The sequence below is a fragment of the Ornithodoros turicata genome, chromosome 6 (genome assembly GCF_037126465.1).
Source record: "Ornithodoros turicata isolate Travis chromosome 6, ASM3712646v1, whole genome shotgun sequence".
Lineage (NCBI taxonomy): Eukaryota > Metazoa > Arthropoda > Arachnida > Ixodida > Argasidae > Ornithodoros > Ornithodoros turicata.
In genome coordinates, this window is record NC_088206.1 from 2,775,570 (window position 1) to 2,802,098 (window position 26,529).

The 26,529-nt window shown below is 45.7% G+C and overlaps 1 long non-coding RNA gene across 2 annotated transcripts in view; it reads left to right on the forward strand.

Annotated features, from left to right (window-relative positions):
- The window catches only part of LOC135398825 (uncharacterized), a 265,742-nt gene that overhangs the window by 57,380 nt on the left and 181,833 nt on the right, over positions 1-26,529 (forward strand). The window contains exon 1 of one of the 2 annotated variants that reach the window (XR_010424142.1): positions 11,007-11,540. The exons of the other annotated variant lie outside the window; for it this stretch is intronic. This is a non-coding gene — a long non-coding RNA (uncharacterized LOC135398825). Of the gene's footprint in view, positions 1-11,006; positions 11,541-26,529 lie in introns of those variants that run through there. 2 annotated transcript variants of the gene reach the window in all.

Consider the following 26,529-nt stretch of genomic DNA (forward strand, 5'->3'; position numbering starts at 1 on the left):
CCATAGCGTGAATTTGAAGAGATAAAACAATTCGAGTATTAATTACGGCACACAGTTGGTATTCATAACGCGGTGCTTTAGACCGGCGACACAGCAGTGATCAGGAGCGAAGCCTCAGTGGTCGTTTTACGAATTTTGTCCACGAACAGGTGGACGAATTTTGTCCACCTGAGGGATTCTTCAACGTGAGCCGTAATCTCAGCACACAGCATCCCGAATGCGGTGTCCATGGTGCAGGAAGGCGTGCACGAGCCAATGGTACCATGCCGTCAAGTTTGTGCCATCCTTGACAGGGCTCGAACTCGCGGTAACAAAATCAATGTGGTTTGTGATGCTAGATCGAAATTTGGAATTCTACTCGAGTCATCAGTAATTATCAAAGTCTCGTACAGTTCCTTTACCGCCATTCTATAGGACGCTTACTCCGCGTGAAGTCGAAAAATCCGGATATGACACACACTTGGCTGCCGTTAAGCGTAATTTGAAAGGCACGACGCGGACTTTGGTACGCGTTGCTGAGAAACACACACACACACATACATTGGATGATGATAAGGTGGGCCATTCACCGCCGCTGAGGTGGTACACTGCCCTATTGCACATTGGGAACGGATGGGGGGATGATGATGGAAGGAGCACTTTCAGAGAGCCGTCACTAGACCAGTGGAACACAAGTACTCTGCAAGAAGACGAAGGCCTTGCATCTGGTGGGCAGCGTTCGACCACGGTCCGAGGATCTTCGCGAGGTTGAACGGCCGCTTGTCAATACGTTCCATCAGTGCACGCTGGTGGTGATATTGCGCACAAGCCAGGTTGACGTGGCAGAGGTCGCCGTACACTCCACAAGTGGGGCAGATGGAAGACGAGGTGGAGACTACACACAGAAAAATAACCGTTCTTCAAGAGTTCTTCATCGTGCTAGAACCTTTCTCTGAACTTTTCCTATCTTCGAGAACGAAAGCATGGCTAAGGATATCCTGGCGTCCTAATGAAAGAACTGATGTTCTGAGGCTGGAACAACACAGAAGGGACAAATACATACAACGCCTCAATTTGCCTAAGAAATTAACGATGAAAGATGAAAGTCACTGAAAAGGTTAGCTAGCTGTAGGACTCGAACCCACATCTTCTGGCGTCCTACTTCTGTAAAGGCAGTGTTCCTAGGCCTACTTCCTAGGTGTAAAGGCAACGTTGAGCCTCATGCGGTGTGACGTGTGCCAGTCATTCTGAGCCGATTGCTTTGACGCCAGCATATCTGCTCATCAGTAGACAGCTCCTCTCACTCCCCTCTACCCATCTCCCTCCAGAAGCATGAACTGCCCCAGCGGACGCTCGAACAAAACGGTGATTACATCGTCGTGCTGTAGCCGTCCATTTCTGGAAGCGCGTCATCCTGGCGTCCAGGACATTATGCAAAATGATCGACTTTCTCTTCGCATAGAAGACTTTCCCCCGAGTCATACAGACACTGCTCCATCGACTACGCACAGGATCTGCGTTCACGAACTCGCAGCTGTTCCAAGATCGGCTCCAGGGAGGATTCCAGCTGCAGTCACTGTCATCATCCGGAAACTATCGAACACACTATGCGGGAAACCCACCTCCCACACTCCAGGCCTGACATATATAGTGACGGACATTCTATTCCTCGAAGGTTTCTCTGGAGAACGAACCACCAAAACTCGCGGCCTCGTGCGTCTTCTCCAAGAAGCGGGCCTCGTGCAAAAAAGACCCCTCTAGTGCACCTCTCATCCACAGTGCACTTCCCTCTCATCAGCATCGTTCGTCCTGCCTATATTTCACCCTTCAACTCTCATCTTGCTGCATCTAGAAGCTGCACACATTTCATCTCCTGGGCTCTCCAATGCAATCAAGGCCATTGTGTTTATGCACGAAGACAAGGCCCTGCGACTGATATCGAAAACCGTACATGTCCCGACGACGTATATGTATTAATGCTTGCGAGGTTCCACTACCAACTTGAAAGATCGGTGCTGCTTGCGACATACTTTGTCTATAATTGACAGCTCACGGTTTATCCTGTCTGAAATCTCAAGGTGTTGCACTTTCGCTTCTTCCGACTAGCCTCGTCCGTCATAATGCCCCCTCACATTAATGGTACAGCTCCACCAAGCGAATCCAGTACGGGCTGCTGTACCTTTGAATTGAGATCTCGGACAAGTGTGCCGAAAGCAGTACAAGGCGATCGGTGTGGTTATCGTATAGCCTCTCGAAACTTTTTTTTTTTTCGAAAGTAGCTGTTGAATATTTATACGCTCCGCGTTAACGAAAGCGACGATGTTCCAGTCCCCTCTCACTCCGATCCCATATTCTCAGTTCATTCCCTTCTCTTCTCTTCACCAGTAAACAGCTCATCCCCTCTCACTGTCCTGTCTTGTCTTCAACAAATGGTGCCGTGACCCACCTACTAAACAAGCAGCCGATGCCGTTAGCATTGCCCCCTGCCGGTGCAGCCCTCGTTGTTTTAGTAGGCACAACCCACATCGCGCTCAATTGCGATCAGGCCGTGACCATGATCAACCTTACGTGCGGACAAAGTGTGCCCCTGCGACATAGATTAACACCGCGGACATTTGCACACTTCAAGGAGGATTGGCGCAGTGGCTTCCTTTCTCCGTCACCCGGATGCCGGATGGCGTCAGATGAAAACTTCGATCCTCAACGTCATCAGACCTCTATCCGAGAAACGTCATCATGATGTTGGTAGACAAACTGAAACCGAAACAAATCGGAATGGGAGGGCTGGGTTCCACGGTTGTGCACTTGTTCGCTGCCTCCTATAGAGCTCTCCCTGTTCGTACACAAATGACGTCATAGTGTTCGACAGCGCCACCGGTTTGGTAGAGTAGAACTACGCTCAAAGCTATGGGCGAATAAGGTCGCGCTAGAAAACCCACGGTCTTGAGGGGATTACGATGATCCCTGAGAGGGACGCGACCTTCGGTCCTACTTTTCTTTCAATAGGAGACAGAGAACAAGTGCCCATTCGTGGAACCCAGTTCTTCCCTTCCGATCTGTTTCAGTTTCGGTCTGTCTACCAACGTCATGATGACGTTTCTCGGGTAGAGGTTTATTGAAAGAAAAGTAGGACCGAAGGTCGAGCCCTTTTCAGGGACCGTCGTAATCCCCTCAAGATCCTGGCTTTCGGACGCAACCTTGTTCGCCCCTATAGCTTCGTGCGTAGTTCAACTCTACCAAATTGATGGCGCTGTGGAACATTTGTTGACGCCATTTGTTTACAAAAGGGAGAGGTGTATTGCGGACGGAGTGGGAATGTTGAACAGATTATGATCGAGTGCCGATCCAGATTGTGTGTGGCAGTGCGAACGGGGTGTTACCTGCTTTAATGTGGGGCTCACGAGGAAGGAATGTGGCACGCGCGAAGGCTGTCGAAGGAGATTGTAAAGAAATCGCAAATGGGGAGGGGGGATTAAAAAATGGGGAATGTAAAATTAACTTGAAATAGCTCTTATTTGCGAAATGGTTCTGAACGCACAGCGAATGACAACGCTGATGATACAAACGCTTGTCGTATCCAGTCGTATAATCTTTATCTTTCCCAAGGTCTTGGATGACATAAAGATGGAACAACGAGAATTAGCCGAGTCAAGCTTCAAACAATGATGAAAAAAAAAAAAACAGCAAAAGGAAATCCTCTTAAGGGAACAACAAGGTAGCAACAGAACTGGTGAAAGCTTCTGCATTCATTTCTGGTGCTTTTTCGCGTGCGAAACAAAGCGCTTCCCTCGTTGGAAAACCTACATCCCAATAAAATCAATGCGGCTTTGCGCAGAATACGCTGCGACAGACTTGAAATCGTTCCGTCGCCCAGCAAAGCCCCATGAAGTGATTTTTTTTGTTGGGGGGGGGGGCAAATTGCTTGCCGTGTAACAAGGGCATTAGGCGCGATGTTATTGAGCGTTTCACGTGTGTGAGCGCCGCTCACTGTTGCCAGCGGGAAAGGACTCAAAATGGACGATTTTCGAAGGGTACGTGGATCGAAAATATAAAGGACGACATCAGAAGCGAAAATATGCTGCAAAGCTGCTTACCTCGTATTAGATGGGCGTACCAAAAGATGCGGAATTCCACTGAGATTTACGTGGATAGAGAATAGTCATGACGACCTATGTCTAAAGAGCCACAATGTTCACGACTGACCTTGGAGCTCCGGGGCGAGGGCATCCCCCTCGCCACCCTCTCGGTATACGCCCATGGCCCATGGCCCATAGCGTCAAGCGTCGCAGAACAAGCTAAATTTAGCAAGTTCCTGCGACAGCATACAGATAAGCGGCAGCGTGAGTGAATGAATCACACAAAAGCGTAGTGTTCCGACTTTCAGAGTCATGCCCATAATTCCTGAATCGCTACCCGTAGAACAGCACAAATAATGTGCTGGACTATGTGTCTGGCACTTACCACAAGCCCCTCGCACTGTGCGTTCCGCCAGTTGCACCTGTAAAGCTGTCACAACTAAAAAATGAAAGCATGCTGCAGCTGCTTGATGCTAAAAGTGACGACAGTTCGTGCACCAGTAAACCACAGCAATGGGGAAAAAAAAACAATAGGAAAACCCAAGGCGCTGAAGCAAAAGCGGCCGGGACTCATCACCAACGGAGTCCTCCTATACAGGACAATGCACGCCCGCATACCGCGCATCTCACGACACGCACCTTACAGGAACTTGGCTGTGAGTTGCTGCCACATCCCCCTTACAGCTCAGACCTCGCCTCCAGCGATTTCCATCTCTTCGGGCCACTGAAGGCGTTCCTTGGGGGCCGCCACTTCAGCTGCGACGACGAGATCAAGAATGCGGTCCGATCATGACTGCTATGCGCCGGTAAGGATTTCTACGGTGCTGGCATCCAAGCCCTCGTGAAACGCTGGGACAAGTGCATTGGTGCAGCTGGAGATTACGTTGAAAAAATAAAACTAATTTCTCGCCTGTAAGTTCATTTTACTTTTGCGAAAAATGAAAAGTTCCGGTTTGACTTGAACACCCCTCTATTACCCTGCTACTTGCTGTCTCTTTTCCTGTTTATTTATTTATTTTTTGTTGCAAATTTTCTCTTTTTTGTGTGTGCATCATCATCATCGGACGAAAACTGAACCAAAAGGCAACTTAGGCGCGATTTTTCAAGGCGTACTACTTCGTCCAAAGTTTGATGAAACTTCCCTTTAATTCGTGTTGCTTTCATTTCATTTCCGGGCATTCATATTATTGGTCTTGCGAAACCCCCCGCACGTTCTTCAAGATTTCAGTTTCTACCAAGGAAGCTGACCTGAAAAACTTGCACCTCTTACAAAACCCATCCAACAAATTTTCCACGACGTAACCTGCCTAAGAGAAAGAAAAGGCACGTGAAACCGAATTGGCTCAGAAAATAGCATTTGAACGCTACACAAGTGATACACAGTATGTAGGCTTCTCGCTGAAGAATTTGTTGCTCGTATAGGACGGGAAGGAATTTCCCCACGGATTCGTCCGAATCGAGAGGGGCCCCTATTTTGATCGAAATCGATTGAAGAGGACTGAAGCTATGACCAGATAAAAGGGTCACTTGAAAAGGAGTTGAGAAAGATACGAGAAGTTTCATCCTTCTGGGTATATAGTACCGTTGTGCGAGGCTGCCTATTCGTGCTATATGCTAAAGAGAGGGTACTTGATGAAAAGGTACCGTCCTGGAAACAAGGGTCAATTGGAACTTGTATCGGGAAAAGGCACTGGGCGAGTCTCTGGTGCCATCTGCGATTTCGGGGAGAAAGTATTTATAAGATGGAAGTAACCAAACATCTGGCTAGACTGCTAATTGACCTAATTACTGACAACCACTGCATTCACCTAATCCAAGTTATCGCACTAAAGAGGAGGGAGGGGTGACTGGCGTTAGGCGAAATGGCCGGGACAGTCGTCATGTGGGCGTTACGTATAGTCCCCCTCCCCCCCCCGGATACTTATTGACGTAGGCATGAAATGAATGTGCCCATCAGTCGACAGCCCTATACGTATAGTCCTAAGGAGGGACCCTCTACATTTCGAAATCAAGGTGTGTGCGATATCACTAACATACCTCTGCAAAACTCACTGACGAGCATGCTCATTCGTGCTCAGTGTGGCGAATATGAGTTGTGCATGAGTGAGTGAGTGAGTCAGTGAGTGTGAGTGAGTGTGTGAGTGAGTGAGTGAGGCCAACAACGGCAAGCTACTTCGACCCCCCTCCCCTACGCATGAGTGAGCAAACGGTGAACTGAGTGGGTGATGTGATGTGATGTGATGTGAGTAAAGAAAAAAGAAAGTTCGACGAAGTCAAACTGGCTACCCCAGTACACTTAATACAGAAAGTTCAATCTGATGATGAGATGATGAAAACGCAAAAGGATGATGTCCAGAGACGAACAGAGATGATAATTGAGTTCAACATGGAGGTCAAAAGTTCAATAGCTGCGCCCAAGTGAGAGTAAAGTGGCGGAATCACCGGGGGCACACACAGGACACATCACACATTCACCGTGTCATAGGATGTCCATAAGCCCGGTTGCATGCAAAAAGTCTTCAAGTGCGAACTGAGTGGGGATTGAGTTAGCATGAGCAGTTTATCCAGAAAAATCAGACATGAGGGTAGCAAAAAACATTGGGGGGGGGGGCACATTACAGCTATATCGTTTACGGCAAAAAAAAGTTTCGGGGTGCCGCCAAAAATTGCTGGGGAGGGAGGTTCTGGATAAATCACTGAGTGAACGTGAGTGAGCAAGTGGAGGGCTGAGCAGGGAGTGAGTGAGCGAGCAAGGAACTGGGCGGGAAACGAGTCAGCAGGAGTTACAAATTCCCCTCTCTAGTAATGAAACGAGTCTATTATTATCGAATCAAGAGGGATTAATTGGCTCCCCTGTAGATTGGATATTGAATGGGACCTGATACTACTATGTAAAAGCACACGCACTCGCATGTTTTTTCGTGCAACTCAAAGAAATGCATTTTGTGCAAATGCAGCGTCTAAAGACATTCTTTCTGGTTCTCAAACGGCGTAGCAGGTCTTTGCAAGATATAGAAGGTATCTTGTAGCATTTTTTTTTTTTGCATCAGTTCATAGTAGTCTCCCGGATTTAGAAGAGTTGCTCCCTGTCCCTTCTCATTACTCGTCGCTTTTCAACATACACATTGACCTCGGGTGGTAATTTATGCGTACACTCTTAAAAATGAACTTCACCGCATGGCACGCTCCTAGCCAACCATGATCTCGAATGATATCGTTATCTGCCCTGATTTGCTGAAAACGGGAGGCGTACGCCTTTTTTGTGACAATTATGAACAGCATAAGTGTCACAAAAAGGCGTACGCCTCCTGTTTTCAACAAATCAGGGCAGATAACGATATCATTCGAGATGATGGTTGGCTAGGAGCGTGCTATGCGGTGAAGTTCATTTTTAAGAGTGTGGTTCTCAAACGGCGTAGCAGCTGGGTCTTTGCAAAATATAGAAGGTATCTTGTAGCATTTTTTTTTCATCAGTTTATAGTAGTCTCCCAGGATTAGAAGAGTTGCTCCCTTCTCATTACTCGTCGCTTTTCAACATTATACACATTGACCTCGTGTGGTAATTTATGCGTAGGCAACAACAGCAACAACAACAACAACAACAGCAACTGTATTTTAAGATGATGAATGGGGAGTTTCATCGCCGGAGGCGATACTCTACGCCAAAGCAAATAAAGCAACTAGAAAACGTGCATATTTTCTGCGCCGAAGTATTTCTGTGGTCAATATCGTTCGATAACCAGCGTGGATCGTTGATACATTGTCGTGAGCTCTGAGGGCAGCCGATTCCTCGCTTTCAGTTTGTGCGACTTTTCACAAAGAGTTGCAGTTGGATTGGCGCTCCGAAGCTTGAAACCCTTTCATTTACCGACACCTCCGCCACTGTCACCGCCTCTTCGTTCGGTAGAGGCTAAGCCTGAGGCCACTTAGTAAAGTACAGTGAACCCTCGTTATTATGACCACGGTTGTTCCCGAAAAGTTTGGTCATAATGCGGAATTGTCATATTAACGGGAGGGATTTGCAGAGGTCTCACTGCATTGTTCCCCAAGAGTATGGTCGTAAAGCGCGTATGTCAGATTATCGGGGGTCATATTAACGAGGGTTCACTGTAATCCAATACGACCCAAAATATATTTGTTCCCACGCGCGATGTAGTCGGTAAACAAAAAAACGGTTAGAAAAAGGATGGAGCAGTTACACCTTTTAGAAGGTAATAGCTGTCGCATATGTTGCCTAAAGGTTGCAAAGTTCCACCTGCTACCTCACTCTCTGCCACGAATGATAGGGTTACCGCTCCTGTTTCGGTGAGCGAGGGGGGCATACGCCTTTTTGTAGCAATGTGCATATATGATAATTGCTTTTACCCCACTTTTACACCCTTTATCAGACGCTATGTTGACCTATAGGTGGTAACTATAGCAGTTACCACCTTTTCACACCCTTTTTCCTTAGAGTGAAGGACTGAGAATGTCCAATGCAACTTTTTCGAACGGTATGCAAGAGGCACACTCCTGAAGTTTATCTCTTGTTCGAGTGTGCCGTCCTTTTCTCGAAGCACAAAGGTCGCAAGCTCGGCACCATTCTTCAACAGTACTGTAGCAGATATACACTCTTAGAAATGAACTTCACCACATAGCACGCTCCTAGCCAACCATCACCCCGAATGACAACGTTCTCGCCCCTGATTTGTTGAAAACGGGAGGAGGAGCCTATTTTGTGCCATTATGCACGGCACAAAATAGGCTCCTCCTCCCGTTTTCGACAAATCAGGGGCGAGAACGTTGTCATTCGGGGTGATGGTTGGCTAGGAGCGTGCTATGTGGTGAAGTTCATTTTTAAGAGTGTACCTTTCAGGGTGGGCAGTAGAAGCCAGACAAACCGACCGTACCGTGTACAGTGTTGCCCGATTTCCTTTCCCTTATTGGATCGGATTGGATATGAAAGAAAAATATAGTAACATTACTCGTAGCAATTAACTTTTTTTCACGTGACACAACGATTTCATTCCTGTTATTGTCCGCTGTGGGCCAAGGAAACGCCTTCTTTCTTCGCTTGACACAGGTCAGTAGGCGAAACGGAATTGCCTGCAGCATACATTAGCCGAATTGGGGTGCCGTGCAGTGCGAGGTTGGCTAAGATGCCAAGGGATGGGGAGATAATAGGCTGAAAAGGATTAGGCGAAATGGGAAGATACGCTTTACTTTTTTATCCCCATTCATCCCCCCCTCCCCATGGATCCCGCACTATAGTCATGGTAACTAAAACCAGTAACTCTCCCTTGTTTCTTGTACAAGCCATTGGAATTCATTTACTCCAAATTTTGCTCTGGCCGACAGCCTCGATAATTAACAAAATTGTGCGAGAAATTGTTCGTTTATTGATATTGATGTTGACGGAATAAATAAACAAATTAATTAATTAATTAATTTGTATTTTGTGTTGTCGTCTTTGTCTTTTTCTAAGCCTGATTGTCTCCCACTTATATAGGCGAAACCGGGGAGAGTTGTCAGACGGGTCAGTTGTCACACTCGCTATACTTAAAGAAAAACTGATTGATTGATTGATTTTTAAAAGAAGCAGCTATAAGGCCATTTTCCCGCCGTTTTGTTAGCGGCACGAGCAACCACTAACTGGAGAAACTTTCATTGTCACGGAAAGTGTGGCAAGCTACACACAGCGCGAGACTCGTCTCACTGACGATTAAGTAAACTTTCCCGTTCTTGCAATTTTCAAATTTTGCACGACGCACACTAAAGCCACTAAAGAATGCACGTGTCCGTAATGCTTCTTCAGCTTTCAGAAATCTTTTCACGAATTTTCAGCGGAATGCGTTCTACAGTTAAGTCCGCTTCAGAGGTAAAGTTGATTGATTGATTGATTATGTGTTTAATGGCACAAAGGCAACAAAGGCCATAGAGCGCCAAAACTATGGTGAGTGTGTCGGAGATGATTATGAGAAAGATGATGTGAGAGAGAGTGTGTGGTAGTTAAAACCTATCTACAGGTATGAGCGATGAGATTGACCAGGATAAGAGAGAGAGGAGGATGACGATAGCAAACGAGCATGGCAGTTAAAAGCTATCTACGAGTGTGACAATGAGATATTTACATGAGGAGTTCGGTGATATTGGATAAAAGCGGAGCAATGCTTATCATCTACATCTGACTAAGAAACCCACACGTGGTCAAAAATGTAATGACGTTATCAAACGGCACAAGAGGGGTGTCACCCAGTAGAAGGGCTGGGTGGGTGGGAAGGTAAAGTGACTGCGGGTGTCGTATAGCGCGGTCAGTTGTACACTATAAGAAATAAAGGAGTAATTTTACTCCTTTGGGGGACTAACTGCATGCATGAAAATACTTTGAATCAAACCGTCAACCGTGCACTCTAAAAAAAAAAAGGGTGTACCTTAACTCCTTTTCTTGCCACATATATAACACCCTTTTCGAGAGTACAATTACGCTCAAAAGGGTGTCTCCTCACTCTCTCAAGGGAGTAGCATAACTCCTTTCTCCCTACTGGAGAGTAATATTGCTCCCCGGCAGGGAGAAGGTGTTATGTTACTCCCTTGAGGGAGACATTCGGATACAATTCATGTAACGACAACAAAAAATTATGATGAGTTGGTGATTTCCTCAAGCCGGAGCATGTCAGTCTTTCAAATGCATTGCCAAACGGTATCCCTCGCGCCTTTATTACTTCGCGCTTTACCACAATATCGAGATACCTCGCCGATCTTGTCACTATTGAATGCAGCAGGTTTCTTTTTTTTTTCCCCTCAGGATCCGAATTACAAGGAAAAAAAACACACACACACACACAACCCAACCTCCAGGTGTACCATTCGGCACCTTTCCCGTATCGACGCGCCTTATGCCCTGGCCGCGCGATGGCGCTGCTAATGCCGGCGCCGCTGGCGTCGTCTGCATCCGAGCGTCGGCTCGCAGAAACCCAGGAGCATCTCCGCTGGCTCCGATCGCTTTTAAACTACTGGAAAAAATACCAAACCCATCGGAGTAATCTCTCGTCTCCTTGCAATATCAGCGCGCTGTCTTCTGCTACACTGTGTGCAGGACACGTCGCGCTAGTTTTAGTTTCGGTTTCTAATCCTGTTTACTCAGTTTTACCTTGTACCTTTTAGCCTTGTAGCCGTCCTTCTGCAATCATTTCGTGTCGTCCAGTTGTGAGACGCAGCTCCACCGAAGACAAATAGCGAGTGCGTGGTTGGATTTTAGTTTCGGTTTCTGACTCTGTCGTCTTCTGCGGAGGAAAGTCGTCTGCAACCAACAGTTGGTTGGTCGTCTGCTTTCACGAAGCGAAAAGGTGCTGCGTTCTTTTCGGTGTGCGGTGCTGGAAAGTGTATTTTTTTTTTGTGGATAACAAGAAGGTGATTGTGCAGTGAGGAAGACAAGATATTGTGTGTGAAAAATCATTCGACTGTGGAAAGCGACTTTGAGCATTTCGCACCTGGGAAGAATACGAGGTGAGACTTATAGGGTTGTGGATGTGCACATTCCGTACCACATCCGGTGCAAAAAGATGGTCATGATTCAATAGGACGAGGCAGATTTAGCACGAATAGTACTTGATTCGGCTTTGCGATTGCGTCTCGGCTTTTGTGAATCGGCACGATGACATCAATATCACGTTATGAGCTACAAGGTGTAAATAAGTTTAGTACCACATAATGCCGTGCATTTCTATGTGGTGCTCAGATCTGGCACTTTCTCGTGAGAAAGCCCTCCGAAGTTTGCTTGTTATTCGGTGAGCAACACTTGGCTGCGGTATCGCGTGAACCTTCACCGCCACGCTGAGCGTCTCTGCATTCATTGATCCAGTTCTGCGGGTAGCGTTTGAAACAGCAATTGAGAAAGTCATAACGTAATTTTCTCTGCAAGTACGGAATGCACATAACTACAGTAGGTTTTCCGCAAACTTTTATGAAGGTAAACGGAATACGCATAAGACTCCACGGAAAGCGTAACGTATAATTGTCTATCCACGTATACGAGATACGTGTAAGAATTTATGGGAGTCGTACCTTACCGTAATTCTCTATGGAAACTCGGGGCATGCATAAGTCGAAACATTAAGTTGGGCTAGGTGGTGACGATTCACCACTTCGTTACATTTTCTTTCATCTTGCCAGTTAATTTTTTTCTTCATTTCTCCTACAACCCCAAGCGGTTGTTGAGCACTTAGCATTAAACGTTATCGTGCAGATGGAGGTAGATGGGGTAGACTGGGTTCCACATTTGTGTAACCACCATCTTTATATTTTTCTTCACATATCAATCCATCCATGTTGATGAAACGCTATACAATACAAGACACAAACTTATCCCGTGTCTTCATGTGTCTTGCGTTGTGTAGCGCTTGTTCACCATGCATAAGTGCTTACGGAATGCTTACCATAGCATTCCATGACAGCACGGAATATGCGTAAGAACTTACGGAAGGCGCATCGGAATTTTCGTTGTAAAAAAAATTCGTGATATGCACCACGAACTTTTTTGAAGAACTCACGAAGAACTTGCTGAAGAGCTCGTGAACCACAATCCCATCATTGTTGCCTGGTTCATATCACGGAAACAGAAGTATAGTCGCCGTCGTGGCGTACGAATGAACAGGGATTTGGCTAAAGTTTTGAAGGAGGGCCAGTTGATGACATAGATCTCAATTCACGTTAACAGATAAACTTAACGCGGACAAAACTGAGATGCCCACATGACAAATACTTTCCGCTTGCCCACTTCTCTAACCGCTCACTGCCCCATTATTTTTAAGGTGCTGTAATACTGAATCTTAGGTAAGTCTATAACATCTGATCAAGCTGATTGTCATGTAATGCAACGGCAAAAACGGAAAGAGGAATTTGTAAGTCACTAAGTAATCACAGCACTGTACGTGACGACTTCGCCAGCGATATGTGGTGGTAACACTCATTAACAGAGACACTCATTTCAGAAGTAAAACTTAATCCTGCAGATATCTTAATCAGGTGGACTAACCAGTGCGTCGCGATTTCGATTTAAAAAAAAAGCTTCGTTATATTGTATTGAAGCCTTCCTGTTATACAGCTCTACGGAAAAGCATGCCAACTTTTCCATGGTATCGACTGTTCGTAAATTAATGCTTCGGCTGTCCTTGGTCCTACTAATGTCCGTGCTAATGTCCTGCTAATGTCCGTGGTTCTATACGGTATACGATAAAAATATGTGTTGCCCATTAGAGGAAAATACAGTACTCATTTTTGAAATAGTGCCTAATATTTCCATCCGCTGCTTTAGAGTATGAAGATGTTGCTACACTATGTGTGACTGAGCCCGTAGCCTACGCATGAAACAGCATGAAAAATTCAAGAAATGTCATATGCTGTCATATGTCATATGCTGGAATTCCGGCTCGTGTCGCGATCACTATGGCACCGTATGGTACACATACAATTCAGTGGACATCTAGAATTACTTGCAGCATAGGCACATAGTACGGTATACAGCACAGAGGGGTAAAGTGTGGTTCTGTATTGTACGGTACACTATACTACAGTACACCATGGTGTAGTGCTGTGCCGTACAGTGTAGTGTGGTATACTGTGCTGTCAGTACAATGAAATACAATAGTGATCAGTGCCGTACTGCATTAAGTACAGAGCGGACTGCTAGTCTGCAAGGACAGTAAAAGCAGCAGACATAACGGAGCTTTTCCAGAAATGCTTTGCATTCCTGCGTTGCGTTCCAATAAGCTCTTTCTCCACTTCTGTCAGCACGCACGCACGCACGTGTTCGTCGTATTCGATGGGCTAGCTGGCTTGCGTCGAGAAAGTTCAAGTTGGGTAATCTGCTTGCGGCTCGTCGGCGAAGTATCCTTGCGGATAGCGTCCCTCCGCTTCCATGGCAGCGCGATCCCGCTGCAAGCGCACACAACGCGTAAGAACAGGCGGAAACGCGGGCACGTGAACCAACATCGAGGCTTGCGCATTTCGGCGCTCTGCTGCGCGATCCGTCCTTTTGAAAGACGAAGTGACTTCTTTATGTAAATGATGGAAGTTTAATTGGATGAGCCTGGCACAGGGACGACGCAAATTGAGTAGGACGGACGGCAGCAGACACGCATATTGCTCCATTCAGAGAAGAGGTTAGATGAGTGCATTCCATTAGAGTTTATGTAAATAAGGTACGCTGCATATCTCAGACATGGCAGCAGAAAGGGAATATATACTGCTTACATTTTCCATGTTGGGTGAGTGTTAGGACAGGAGGATGTGCTACTTGCTAAATGGAGTCTGGAGTCGCGAATCCAGGTTGTGAAACTAAGGTTATTTCCTACTGTGAAGTATCCGCCTATGCTGTAGTAAATGCAGCAAAAAACAAAAAAAAAAAAACAAAAAAAAAACGTATACTCCCGGTCATAAACAAGAAGAGACGAGTTCCACGAACATATCCGGTTCCAGTTTTGCATCCTGCACTCTTAAAAATGAACTTCACCGCATAGCACGCTGCTAACCAACCATCATCTCAAATGATATCGTTATCTGCCCTGGTTTGTTGAAAACGGGAGGTGTACGCCTTTTCTGTGACACTTATGCTGTTCATAATTGTCATAAAAAAAGGCGTACGCCCCCCGTTTTCCACCAATCGGGGAAGATAACGATATCATTGGAGATGATGGTTGGCTAGGAGCGTGCTATGCGGTGAAGTTCATTTCTAAGAGTGTGTACACCGTTGCGAATGCCACTGAGGGACGCGAACGAGATAAAGGAAACCCATCCGGGTGTCCTTGTACCGGATAGGTTGCGGGTTCGAACGCGGCCGAAGACGCCAGCAGTGTGGTGGCGTGGAACACGTTTCCTACACCCAAAAAACAGAACTTCACCGCATAGCACACTGTCCGCCAACCATTGCCACGAATGATAGGGTTATCGCTGTTAGCACGCTCCTAGCCAACCATAATCTCGAATGATATCGTTATCTGGCCTGATTTGTTGAAAACGGGAGGCGTACGCCTTTTTTGTGACAATTATGAACAGCAGAAGCGTCACAAAAAAGCCGTACGCCTCCCGTTTTCAACAAATCAGGGCAGATAACGATATCATTCGAGATTATGGTTGGCTAGGAGCGTGCTATGCGGTGAAGTTAATTTTTAAGAGTGTAGCCGGCAAACACTGAAGAACGCTCTCGCTAAACTTGACAACCGACCTTTTATAGTGTTGAGAATGTACTGCACTCTTAAAAATGAGTTTCACCGCATAGCACGCACCTAGCCAACCGACATTCCGAATGACAACGTTCTCGTGCCTGATTTGCTGAAGACGTGGGGCGGAGCCTATTTTGTGACACTTATGCTGTTCATAATTGTCACAGAAAAGGCGTACGCCTCCCGTTTTCAGCAAATCAAGGAAGATAACGATATCATTCGAGATTATGGTTTGCTAGGAGCGTGCTATGCGGTGAAGTTCATTTCTAAGAGTGTGGGGAGCTGGTAGGGATAGAACGATACCGATATTCTTATCGATATTAGCGATATCTTACGCCTGCGATATTATCGAGAATTTTAAAATATCGATAGTTATCGATAAAAATATGGATATTCACATCGATATGAATACCGATATTCACATCAATATACATATCGATACGCATTTGAATAGAAATATCAATAATTCGGCGGCTTCTGTGCACGGACAGGATATGAAAGGAGCGGGTCAATGAATTTATTAACCAATCTTGACGGCTTTCCCCCCTCTTTCCCTCTTAATTTGGTCTTGCAACAAGATGCCGATATTTCCTGTAAAGATGTGATGCACGTTAGGGGGAAAGCTTTGTTAGTTTCTAAAACTTCGTGGATCGTCCGGGGCTGCATTTCATGCTGAACGACGCATTAGAATGCGCCGAACGGGTTCACCGAGCGCGCAACGTACACGGCGGTAGAAACCGAGGATTCTGTGTTGCTGGCGTGACTCCGTATTCGCAACAATCCGTTTCTCGAAGAACAAAGAAGAAGAAGGAGGCAGGCAAGCTGGTGCATATCCGAAGCGGGCGACATCCCGTTTTCGCTTGGCAATACGACATCCTCCGCTCAGGTCTCCCATGATCCCTCGCGTGCCACAGGTGGCGCTTTATTTATTTATCAAACGGTCGTCAGGGCAGTATCGCTTGCGGTGCTGTTTCTGGGAAGATTTGACGTAAAACTTGAGAAACACTAAAAATATTCTTGCACTAATTATTCCCCCAATCTTACTGTCGCAATAATTGAGGACGTATCCTCATTGGTCCTCGTAAGGCACGTCGGTCGATGCCGTCTTCATCACGTGCCTCAGCGGTGATACGCATGGAAGATAATAGAACAAGGGCAACTTTTTTCAATTGTTCAAGTAATGGCGTGACGCCTTTTCAAACATCTATATATCAATATTTATTTTAAAGATACCGATATATCGATATATATATATATATATATAGGGGAGAAAAGGCACCAGAGACTGGAGTAGGGGAAAGTTATTTATTAAGTTGGCATTTAAACTAAGGGTCTGGGGGAGTCTACGTTTCGGCGGAAGCTCCGCCTTCTTCGGGACTGAGACGAAAATCTATGTACAACGTCTTTTAAAAGGTTACAAAATTGTCGTCACAGCTGGTACAATTCCACTGCGAGGCAGTCGTCAGTGAGTCAGACTGCCTCGCAGTGGAATTGTACCAGCTGTGACGACACTTTTGTAACCTTTTAAAAGACGTACGTTGTACATAGATTTTCGTCTCAGTCCCGAAGAAGGCGGAGCTTCCGCCGAAACGTAGACTCCCCCAGACCCTTAGTTTAAATGCCAACTTAATAAATAACTTTCCCCTACTCCCTACTTCAGTCTCTGGTGCCTTTTCTCCCCTATATATATTCAACATCCTGGTCGTTCGAACCGCAATTTTGTAGCATATATATATATATATATATATATATATATATATATATACATATATATACGCACATATGTCGTGGTAGGTTGATCAAGGTCTCCGAGAGGGCGAGGACATTAAACTTGGCCAGTTCTCCCTGGCCCGCTGCACGAGTGTTTCGAGAATCGCGCGGTGTCCACTGTAGGCCCCAAAAAGGGGTAGTACCCATTCTAATAGCGATGGCGCCCTGCTTTCGAAGTTAGATTTTTTTCACGAAACTCAATCAAATTTCTATTTAAATAGTGAGCGCCTCCCAGTCATTCACACGCTACGCAGTTTTTCGGTGGTATCGAACAGATACTTGTAAAAACAGAAAGTTCTTCGATTGGTGCACCCGTTCGCGAATTATTTAGCCCGGGGATTTAACTGAAACACTCTGCAGAAGCGTACTGTTCTCGCAGATATGTACACTGACGCAGTATAATTAGATGTCGCGATGACCGCACTTATACATGTCAGATATACGTTCTTCAGTATTAGAGAGAAAAAAAAATGGCTTCCTCCACACCCAAATCTGCAGGTGACTGCAAGAATGACAGTGCAACATTTGTGGAGTTTGTAGCAACAACCTGCACTCTTAAAAATGAACTTCACCGCATAGCACGCTCCTAGCCAACCATCAACTCGAATGATATCACTATGTGCCCTGATTTGCTCAAACCAGTAGGCGTACGCCATTTTTGTGACACTTATGCTGTTCATAATTGTCACAAAAATGGCGTACGCCCCCCGTTTTCAGTAAATCAGGGCAGATAACGATATCATTCGAGATGATGGTTGGCTACGAGCGTGCTATGCGGTGAAGTTCATTTTTAAGAGTGCGTATAACAGCTAATTCAAATAAAAAAGGAAAGGAAACTATTACGCTTCAGTATTACACTAAAACGTAAGGTAAAAGTAAAGTAAAAAGTAAAGTATTACACTTCTTCAGTATTACACTGCCGGCAACCGAAGTTTTTGATACAGAAAAGAGAGAGAGAAGAATTCGCCAAGCTCCGTCATCAAAACTAAGCCTATCAATCCAAACTGTACCGTGTTTCCCGAGAGGTACGAATAACGACCTGAGAGAGGACGAAGAAGAAGAACTTTTGGATCATATAGAGTTCTGCTGGAGATTTCGTTGTTCTTCGAATAAAAAAAAAAAAACGTAATTGCGCTTCATGATGGTCGATACATGTCGCAAGCGACTTAGCTCCATCAAGCGCGTAGCGGAAAGTTCGCCGACAGCAGCCAACGAAGTTAACTGGAGCGGATATCGTTTTTTTTTGTTCTACTATACGAGAGAGAAAAAAAAAATAACAACAGGAAAAGGTCTTGCCAGATCACGTGACTACACGGCATCTCGTTAAATACTCGCTAACGAAGTCGTTAGGCCCTGCGCAAGAAGCAGAGGAACCTGCTGTTGGAAGAAGAGGGTCGGGCGGGACAAGGTGAAATCCCTTGAGAGTTAAGGAGCTCACTTCCGGTCCGTCGGGATGAAGAGGAGGTCCAATGATCAGAACAGGGAACGGTGGGTCAAATTAGTAGCATCGCTAAATTTGCTAGTGAACGGTGATCGGTTTGAAATTAGGTGGTCGAAGGAGCATGCTGGAGGGAGAAAGGTGGGACACAGGTAGGGCTTGTGTTGGACGAAGAAGCGCTGGTGGTGTGGTCTTCCAGCGCGTAGTGCCACGTTTGTAATGAAACAAAAATTAACGGAAAAACAAAAGATATTGTTGAGAATTAAATATTACCTTCGAAGACGGGAGCATTAAACGTTATCGCACTTAGCATTGCATTTACATGCAACATGCAATTATATGACGCACAAAACATTATAGATTTGTGTCCTTGTGGTTGGTAATGGGCTGAGAAACGTGAGAACATCCGTTAGAACACGTCCAAAGAAATTTTCATTTTGCATGAACTCCCGGGCCCCATTGTGACGATGACGTGTGGTGATTGGGGACTGTTCTAAGAAATTGATATACATATAGTAAGCCCATAGTGAACAAGTCTTACCTCGAATAAGCAGCTTGAAAAAAAACAACATAAAAACATAAAAACAAAAAAAGAAGAAAGCAAAGAAGAAGCAAAAGTTACTGAGAGTGACGCAGCGAAAGCGCTTGCTATAAAATTCGATAACACATAATGAACTGGGGATGTCATTAGAAGATGTTACCCGGTGGTGTGAACATCGTACGAGAACGTGCGACAGCGTTTGCTTAACTTTGCTTTGAACCCAAGCGACTGGCCTTTGCCTCCCTTTTCTTACATATACCCCCCCCCCCCCCCCACCCCAGAACTGTTGCCCTAAATGTTGCACGAAAACAACTCTCCTTTGATGAGGTCTCATCCCATGAATTGTGAAAGTGATAGTCATAACGAGACCACCGACCTCTTAATATTTTAAATATTACCTGCCTCCTGCCTGCAATACCTGCAGCTCACCCTTCTGCGCGCGCGTGTGTGTGCTCTGTTAGTTTTCGTAGCACCGTAAAATTTTATAGCGGTAACTTTATGCAGGCATAGCATGTAATCTTTATTTCATGCTTGCTTGATATGCCTTATAAAGTGAATCTCAAAGCGACACTGACTACTCGCGAGCTCAAGCAAATGGCAGAATAGGTTATTGGTACGTGATCGCAGTGGACAGAGGTTTTTTTTTTAAATCTCTCTTTCATAAAACTCAGCCCACCCGATAATTCTAATTTCGCCCACCCGCTAGTTCTTTACCGCGCCGGTTGAGTTTTTGACGCATACGGCGCACCGTACACTCTAAATGTTTTCACACCTTTAAAGGTGTAATAACGTGCATGGCGCACGCCTTTTTAGGTGTAATTTTGGTAACATCATAATGGAGCACAGTTTCGCACAAATTTTCTTTACTCGACCGTTGTCTGTCCTCCAAAAATGCAGTCTTGCAACATCTCAACATTGTTGAACAGTATTGTAGACACTTGCGCGTGCTCAATTATCGGTAGCGATGCATATATGCATTAGCACGTACTGACAATATCCAAGACGTAATGAAAGCAAGATTTGCACTGACATTTGATCTTTAGTAATGCTTTCCTAATTTTGTAAAATATCATCCTGGAGATGCAATGTTACGCAACCAGGTTGAACGTGCATAGCGCACACCTTTAAAGGTGTGAAAAAGTTTACAGTGTAGAACCTGAAAATCTTTTTGCGTCGCTTTCGAACATTCCTGTATGTTGTAGTGCGTAAGAAACGAAAACCTGCGCGCGTGTACCAAGAGAAAAAGCTGTCCTTCAGGACTCCGAGCCGATCGACCGTCTAAACAAGCTTCCCCCCACCTCCCTTTGCAACGACCCCATCGGTCCATGGATCTTGATTCTGTCCTCAGACGGCGCTAACCGCATTCCGCCGCAAAGGATTCAAATTGCAACATCAGTTTCTTTCCCGCACTTTCGATTGTGTGTCCAATCCAGCCAATTCGATTTGCCACACGGACTCTTTCTACGATGGCCAGCGCTGGGTAAATAAAGCTCCACTTCGGTCACCGTTTTTGGACGAATTCGCAGTGCCTTACAGGCTCGACAATTTCGCGCGCCTTCCCCCCCCCCCCCCCCCCCCCCCCCCGAAGGCAGGCTGAGTAGTATAGGCGTCTCACCGGTTGTTGCTCGCGGCTGGATTGCGTTCTTATTTGGTACGGAGTGGTACGCATATTGGACTTGTGTCGCAGCGCATCTTGTTACTTTAGAGAGCGTATATAAAATGTGATACAAATGTGATTCGTATTTTAGTTATTTATCATTTTTTGACTTTTTGATGGGCACGTCGATGCGTATATGGTGTATTTTTTATTTATGCGACATATTCTCTCCTTTTCAACGTAGAACTTGCTTTCATTGTGGAGTGACTAAAGGAGCGAGACATGAGCGGCAAGATATTTGTGGCTTCTTCGTAGCAGAAGGAACGCCTGCGTCGCAGGTGCCGTGTCCGGTTACTGATCCCGTGGTTACGTGTTCGAAACCGGCTGGGGACGCCACTACACTTGGCAACATTGTGCGAGTTGATATTTCAGCCACGGCCTCTCGATCGCTCCGAGGCCCCCAGGGGGCCCAAGTATAGTTTTGGCGCACGGTAAAAAAGCTTCGGGTCTGTAGAGTAACTTCATGGACCGGCAGCATTCACAGATTCCCGGCGTTCACGGATTGGCATGCCTGGACCCCGAATAGCGTTTTGCACAGTGAACAGTTGTGCACTGACGACTCCGTATACTGTTGGGGCCCCGAAGCGCCTGCACTCTTAAAAAAGGGTGTACTTTAACTCCTTTCATCGCCACATATATAATGGGGAGTAATATTACTCTCCAGTAGGGAGAAAAGTGTTATGCTACTCCCTTGAGGGAGTGAGGAGACACCCTTTTGAGCGTAATTGTACTCTCCAAAAGGGTGTTATATATGTGGCAAAAAAAGGAGTTAAAGTACACCATTTTTTTAAGAGTGTATCTATAGTGTAAAATTCTCTATTGTATCTCGTTGTATTGAGAATAACATTGTGTAAGCAGTGGAACTGTGTGTGTACGTTTTAGAAGACACATTTTTTAGGGCAGATAGATGAGTATGTTTTCAGTTAACATCGGGTACGTGGGCAGAAAGACTCGTGATAATTGTTGTTCAGTTGGAACATAACCTCTCGTCTTTCAACAATGGATTTCAACCAAAACAACCAACAACAATAGACCTCTCCCTGTTTGCAAACAAATGACATCAGATGGTACAATGGCGCCGCCAACCAGGTAGACTGGAACTACTGTAGTGATATAGTGGAATCACGAGATAATTACATTTAAATATTGCTTTTCATATTTTAATGGTTTTATGCAATTCCTTACATATTATTAGTTGTGTGGCCTTGTTCTGTGACATTCTACAGGTAGCCCTGTCTTATCGGTAGCCCTTTCTAAAGATGGCTGCCGAGTTCTTCTATCTTCAGGAGCCTGAAAGGCACGAGTTTCTCGCGAAGTGCACGTGGTGTCTCTATACAAAGCAAGCGCAAACTAAGTCGTAATAATAACAAACCACATTGCGCACAAGATAACGGCCTTGAATTCGTAACAATGTAAGCAACCCTTGGGTTGAGCCTTCTTTTCTTTCCGTGCTGGACTGGGAACGCGAATGAAGACACCAAAAGCGACTAAAAACGTGACCTCGTTTGTGTGTACCATTAGTACGAAGAAGCCACCCGTGACATTCGTGAAGGAATACGGATTAGTGAAACGGCAGCGTTTCCCGTCCGCGCTGTTTCGGGACCGCGGAACTTTCTTCAGCTTTATGGTGCCACACATGTCCTTACCATACCGTACATGGCATGTACCAGTAGGCTTGTCGAGCGGTACAACCGCACCATTATTCAACTTCTGAGCAAGGCTATTCATGATGCACCACACAAACCCTCTTGGGACGATCATCTCTCGAGAGTATTATTACAGATATACACGGGTCCAAACTCTTCAATGGACACTTCTCCTTTCTACCTCATGCATGGATACGAGCCCGATGAGACCCAAGGAACTAAAAATATTACCCGTAGCAGACATGGCAGTCACAGACACTGATCTCCCCGACATCGATGACGTCCGGCGTCGAGCACGTGACATGCTCCAAAATTCGCGGCAGATTCATGAGAGCCACGTCAACCAGAGTATTCGTGCAACTACCAAGAAGGGCAGCCAGTGCTTCTGAAAACATCTGCTCGCAGGAGCAAGTTTCAGCCACCATATACATCGGATCCTACTACGTAAAAAAGAAAATCGACGACGTGTACATCATCACCAACATCGATGGCAGCTTCCTCCTCGAGCTGATGGTGAACAGTTGAAGCCCTACACAGGACACCAAAACGAGTGACTCTGGGACGGAGTCTTCCGAAGGGGGTGTGGTGTGAAGGTCGATGGAATAGTAACAAAGAAGAAGAGGTTCAGAGATTCGGGATCTCGAGACGGAAAAGTAAAGACGTGTTTCCACGTCTTCTTCCCAACGTGGTTTCCAGGTTCTTCGTTCCAATTATTTAACACTATTCATCCGGTAAAAATCTGAGTAGCGTATCAACGTTTCGAAAGATAAAGGAAAAAGAGGATTGCTTGCTTCCTCATGCGATATGCACAGTTGTTCACGTCAGGTGTGCTGGGCGATGCGATTTCCTTTCTTCGCCAGTTCCCGAGAGGGAGAAAATGAACGGGCACGAAATGAACACGAACGGACACGAAAATGAAGGAAAAAAACACACGGGAAAATGAAGGAACTCGGCAAACGGTAGTCCACACTACGACCTACTAGATTTTAACGACCATATGTCATATGCACCCCTTCCCAGCGCCACATTTAGAAGCTAGCGGTGGCGCTACTGATCGTCCCAGTTATTGCTTCCTCAACTTCTACAATACTTTGTACTTCAGCTTACCTTAGTATTTTTTTGTACAAGCAGTTTATATTCCACAGAAGATGTTTCATTCTGAGGTTGATTATCATCATCATTCTACGCGTTTTCGTAGGAGTTATTGCTGTCGTCTGCTACGGTAGTCGTACGTATGATTCTGCGCGTTCAGAATTCAAATTTCCATCGTCCAATCGTGATCCAGATCTCGCGTGCCGATGAGTAGCGCCCCTGGCGGATTTTGTGGACGGGCTCCTCATAGGGGTTGCTGATCATGACATGGTCGTTATAATCTAGTAGGTCGTGGTCCACGCGTACAGAGTTCCTGTGGCTACCACTAATGGCGCTCCCCATTCCTGGAATCGCGTTTTTGTACATATGTGACCGCTGTGTGTTCTGTTTCCCTAAGCCTAGGAAAAGCCAAACATCACAGTGAATTTAAAAAATCAAGTCATCCCAGCCAATGCAACACAGAGTACCCATGCCTGTAAGAAAATATACAAGCTTGCTAGCCGCCGTCTGGGAACTTTCCGCAGAAGCGGAACTCCCCTTTCACTCTTTCTTCATTCTTTTCACTCTTTCACGCATACTTCTACTACTACTTCTAATACTCTTTCACGCATTCCTTTTCGCCGGCTTTTCTTGGAAACGAGGAAAAGTTTCCCTCCTTCCTGTAACGTGATGGGGAGGCACACTAACTCAATTGCACGGGTCAATGATAAATTCTTCATTAACCTTTCTAGGCAAGATTTATGGAAACTCCACTACCTTCATTAACGTAACTAAGTGCAGCAGCACTGCAGGAACAGGAAAAAGAGCTGTAAAGTCTCGCTGCGCTATAAAGGAAGTTTGCGTTAATAGCACATCATCCATCTCCATTTTTTTTTCCTTTTACCAATGAAACAATCAATCACGTCATCATTTTCGCTCATACTGTTAGGTAGAAAAGCGAGACAGGTGTAGCCAATGGAGGTAAGGTCCTCCTCACAATACGTACGTATCACACAACATGGGAGGACGTACAATGGAGCTGTTTCGAAGCAGACCCACGCAATGATGTTCATATCTCCGCTTCTCGCTACGTCATAGACATGGGCCTTTCTGGACAAGGAGAGATCGCAGAAGAATTGGTGAGCAGGATCAGTGTGCGTCACAAAAACATCTGCACATCTACATTGGAAGGATCGCTGGGATTGATGGCCAAGTTGTTAAAGTCAGCTAACGAACAATTGAACTATGCCACCGCAGATACAGTGGACCTCCTCGCCCGAGGAGTTGCATACGTAGAGAAAGCAGTCAGATCTGGTCATCACGTGCGATCGGTATAAACATATTTAAGTTAATTAACTTATTTAGTTAAGTTAATCTAGACCACGCAGACTGTTTTGCGGCGGACTAGCGGCGTTCACGAAGTGTGTCTACACTGGGTTTCTGGACACTATGGCATCCACGGGAATGAAGAAGCGGACAGGGCTGCGGCACAGGTGTATGGGTCCCTATCGACAATATCAACTATCCTCTCCAACGGGGATAGAAAAGGTACCTTGCTGATATGGTGACGCCCCAGTCCCATGTACAATGGTGTCAGGACGTCCCATCAGGGACTCTCGTGAGAGAAGCGGATCCCGATTTATCCTTCAACCTGCCCAAGCGGCTGCCTCGCAACTTTTCGTCTGTTCACAATGTTCGTCTCGGGGTGGCCTTCACCCCGCTTTTTAAACGCAGGCTTGGTCGCTCGACACTATGCTATATGTTCCGGATGTGCCGTACTTGCAGGTATCACGCACGTGATCTTGGAAGGTACACTATTCGGGGATCAACGAGAAACGCTACGTAACCGCATGAGGCAGATCACTGCCGCTCCGTTCACATTGGCAACAGTCTCTGGACCAACATCCTACAACACCGCAGCGCCCTACAGATTTTCCTAGATTCCTGCAAGACAACTGTTGTTGACTTCGACACTGTGTCTTACTACTAACCAACATTCTGTTCAGTGGTCCTGTTGAAGGACTTTTTATTGTTTGAAGGGGTGTGTTCCGACTGAAGAAATGGAAGCATACCGACGATAATTTAATAGGCATGCAATGTAATCGCGGTTGGACAGAGGCTAAGATAAAGTTTTTGAGAATTGCGTTTGTTCAGCTTACGTTTCTCGAACGTTAAATGTGAAGTAACCAAGTTGTGTAACCATAACTAGTTAAATTTCGAGAAAAAGTAACCATTAAGGCAGTTACTATTTTCACGGGCAAACTGTAACTTAGCACAACTGACCACGCATGACACGATAAAAAAAAACATAACTGTTCATTGTTATGGCAGAAACCACATTATCATAATTTGCGTGATCAATGCATGGCGCCATTGTAGCGAACGAACCCATCGGGCAACGACGCAAAACCTGACGTATTGTTCTCACGCAATCGTTATCGCACGCGAAGTAACACTATGTTTTCCTCCCAGGATTGCAATGACATATTGCTTATGAATCTAGTTCCGCATTTAATATCGATTTTCGTTCCGAGGATAAGAGACTAATACAGCGTTCGAATGAAGCAGGTCTTGATTGCAAAATAAATGACGTTCATTAAGCATGCATGCGACGCCCTCATTAAATGGGTATGATGGAAGCTCAGATTATTAAAAAAAAAATGTCGCGCGTCCTTAATCCTTTTCACTTCGCGCGCGCTGTCGCCAGAAGCTCGGTGGTGCTAGGCAGGTGATAACAGTTATCCGGTCTTTCTTTTTTTAAGGAGTAGCAAGCCGGCACTTGCCTGGCTGACATCTCCTTTGTCCCCGGTAGAGCCTTGTTGCTCGAGAATCGTCCTAATGAAGGTTGGGTTGGAGAAAGGTTAGTATTGTAGCCATTACTAAGCTCGCTACTTGTGAGAGGCACGAGAATTTTCCACTCGGTAATTGCTCCACATTTCTTAATGTCACTCGTGTACCCTACACTCTTAAAACAGAACTTCACCGCATAGCACGCTTCTAGCCAACCATCATCTCGAATGATATCGTTATCTGCCCTGATTTGTTGAAAACGGGAGGCGCACGCCTTTTTTGTGACACTTATGCAGTGCATAATTGTCACAAAATGGCGTACGCCTCCCGTTTTCAGCAAATCACGTAAGAGAACGATGTCAT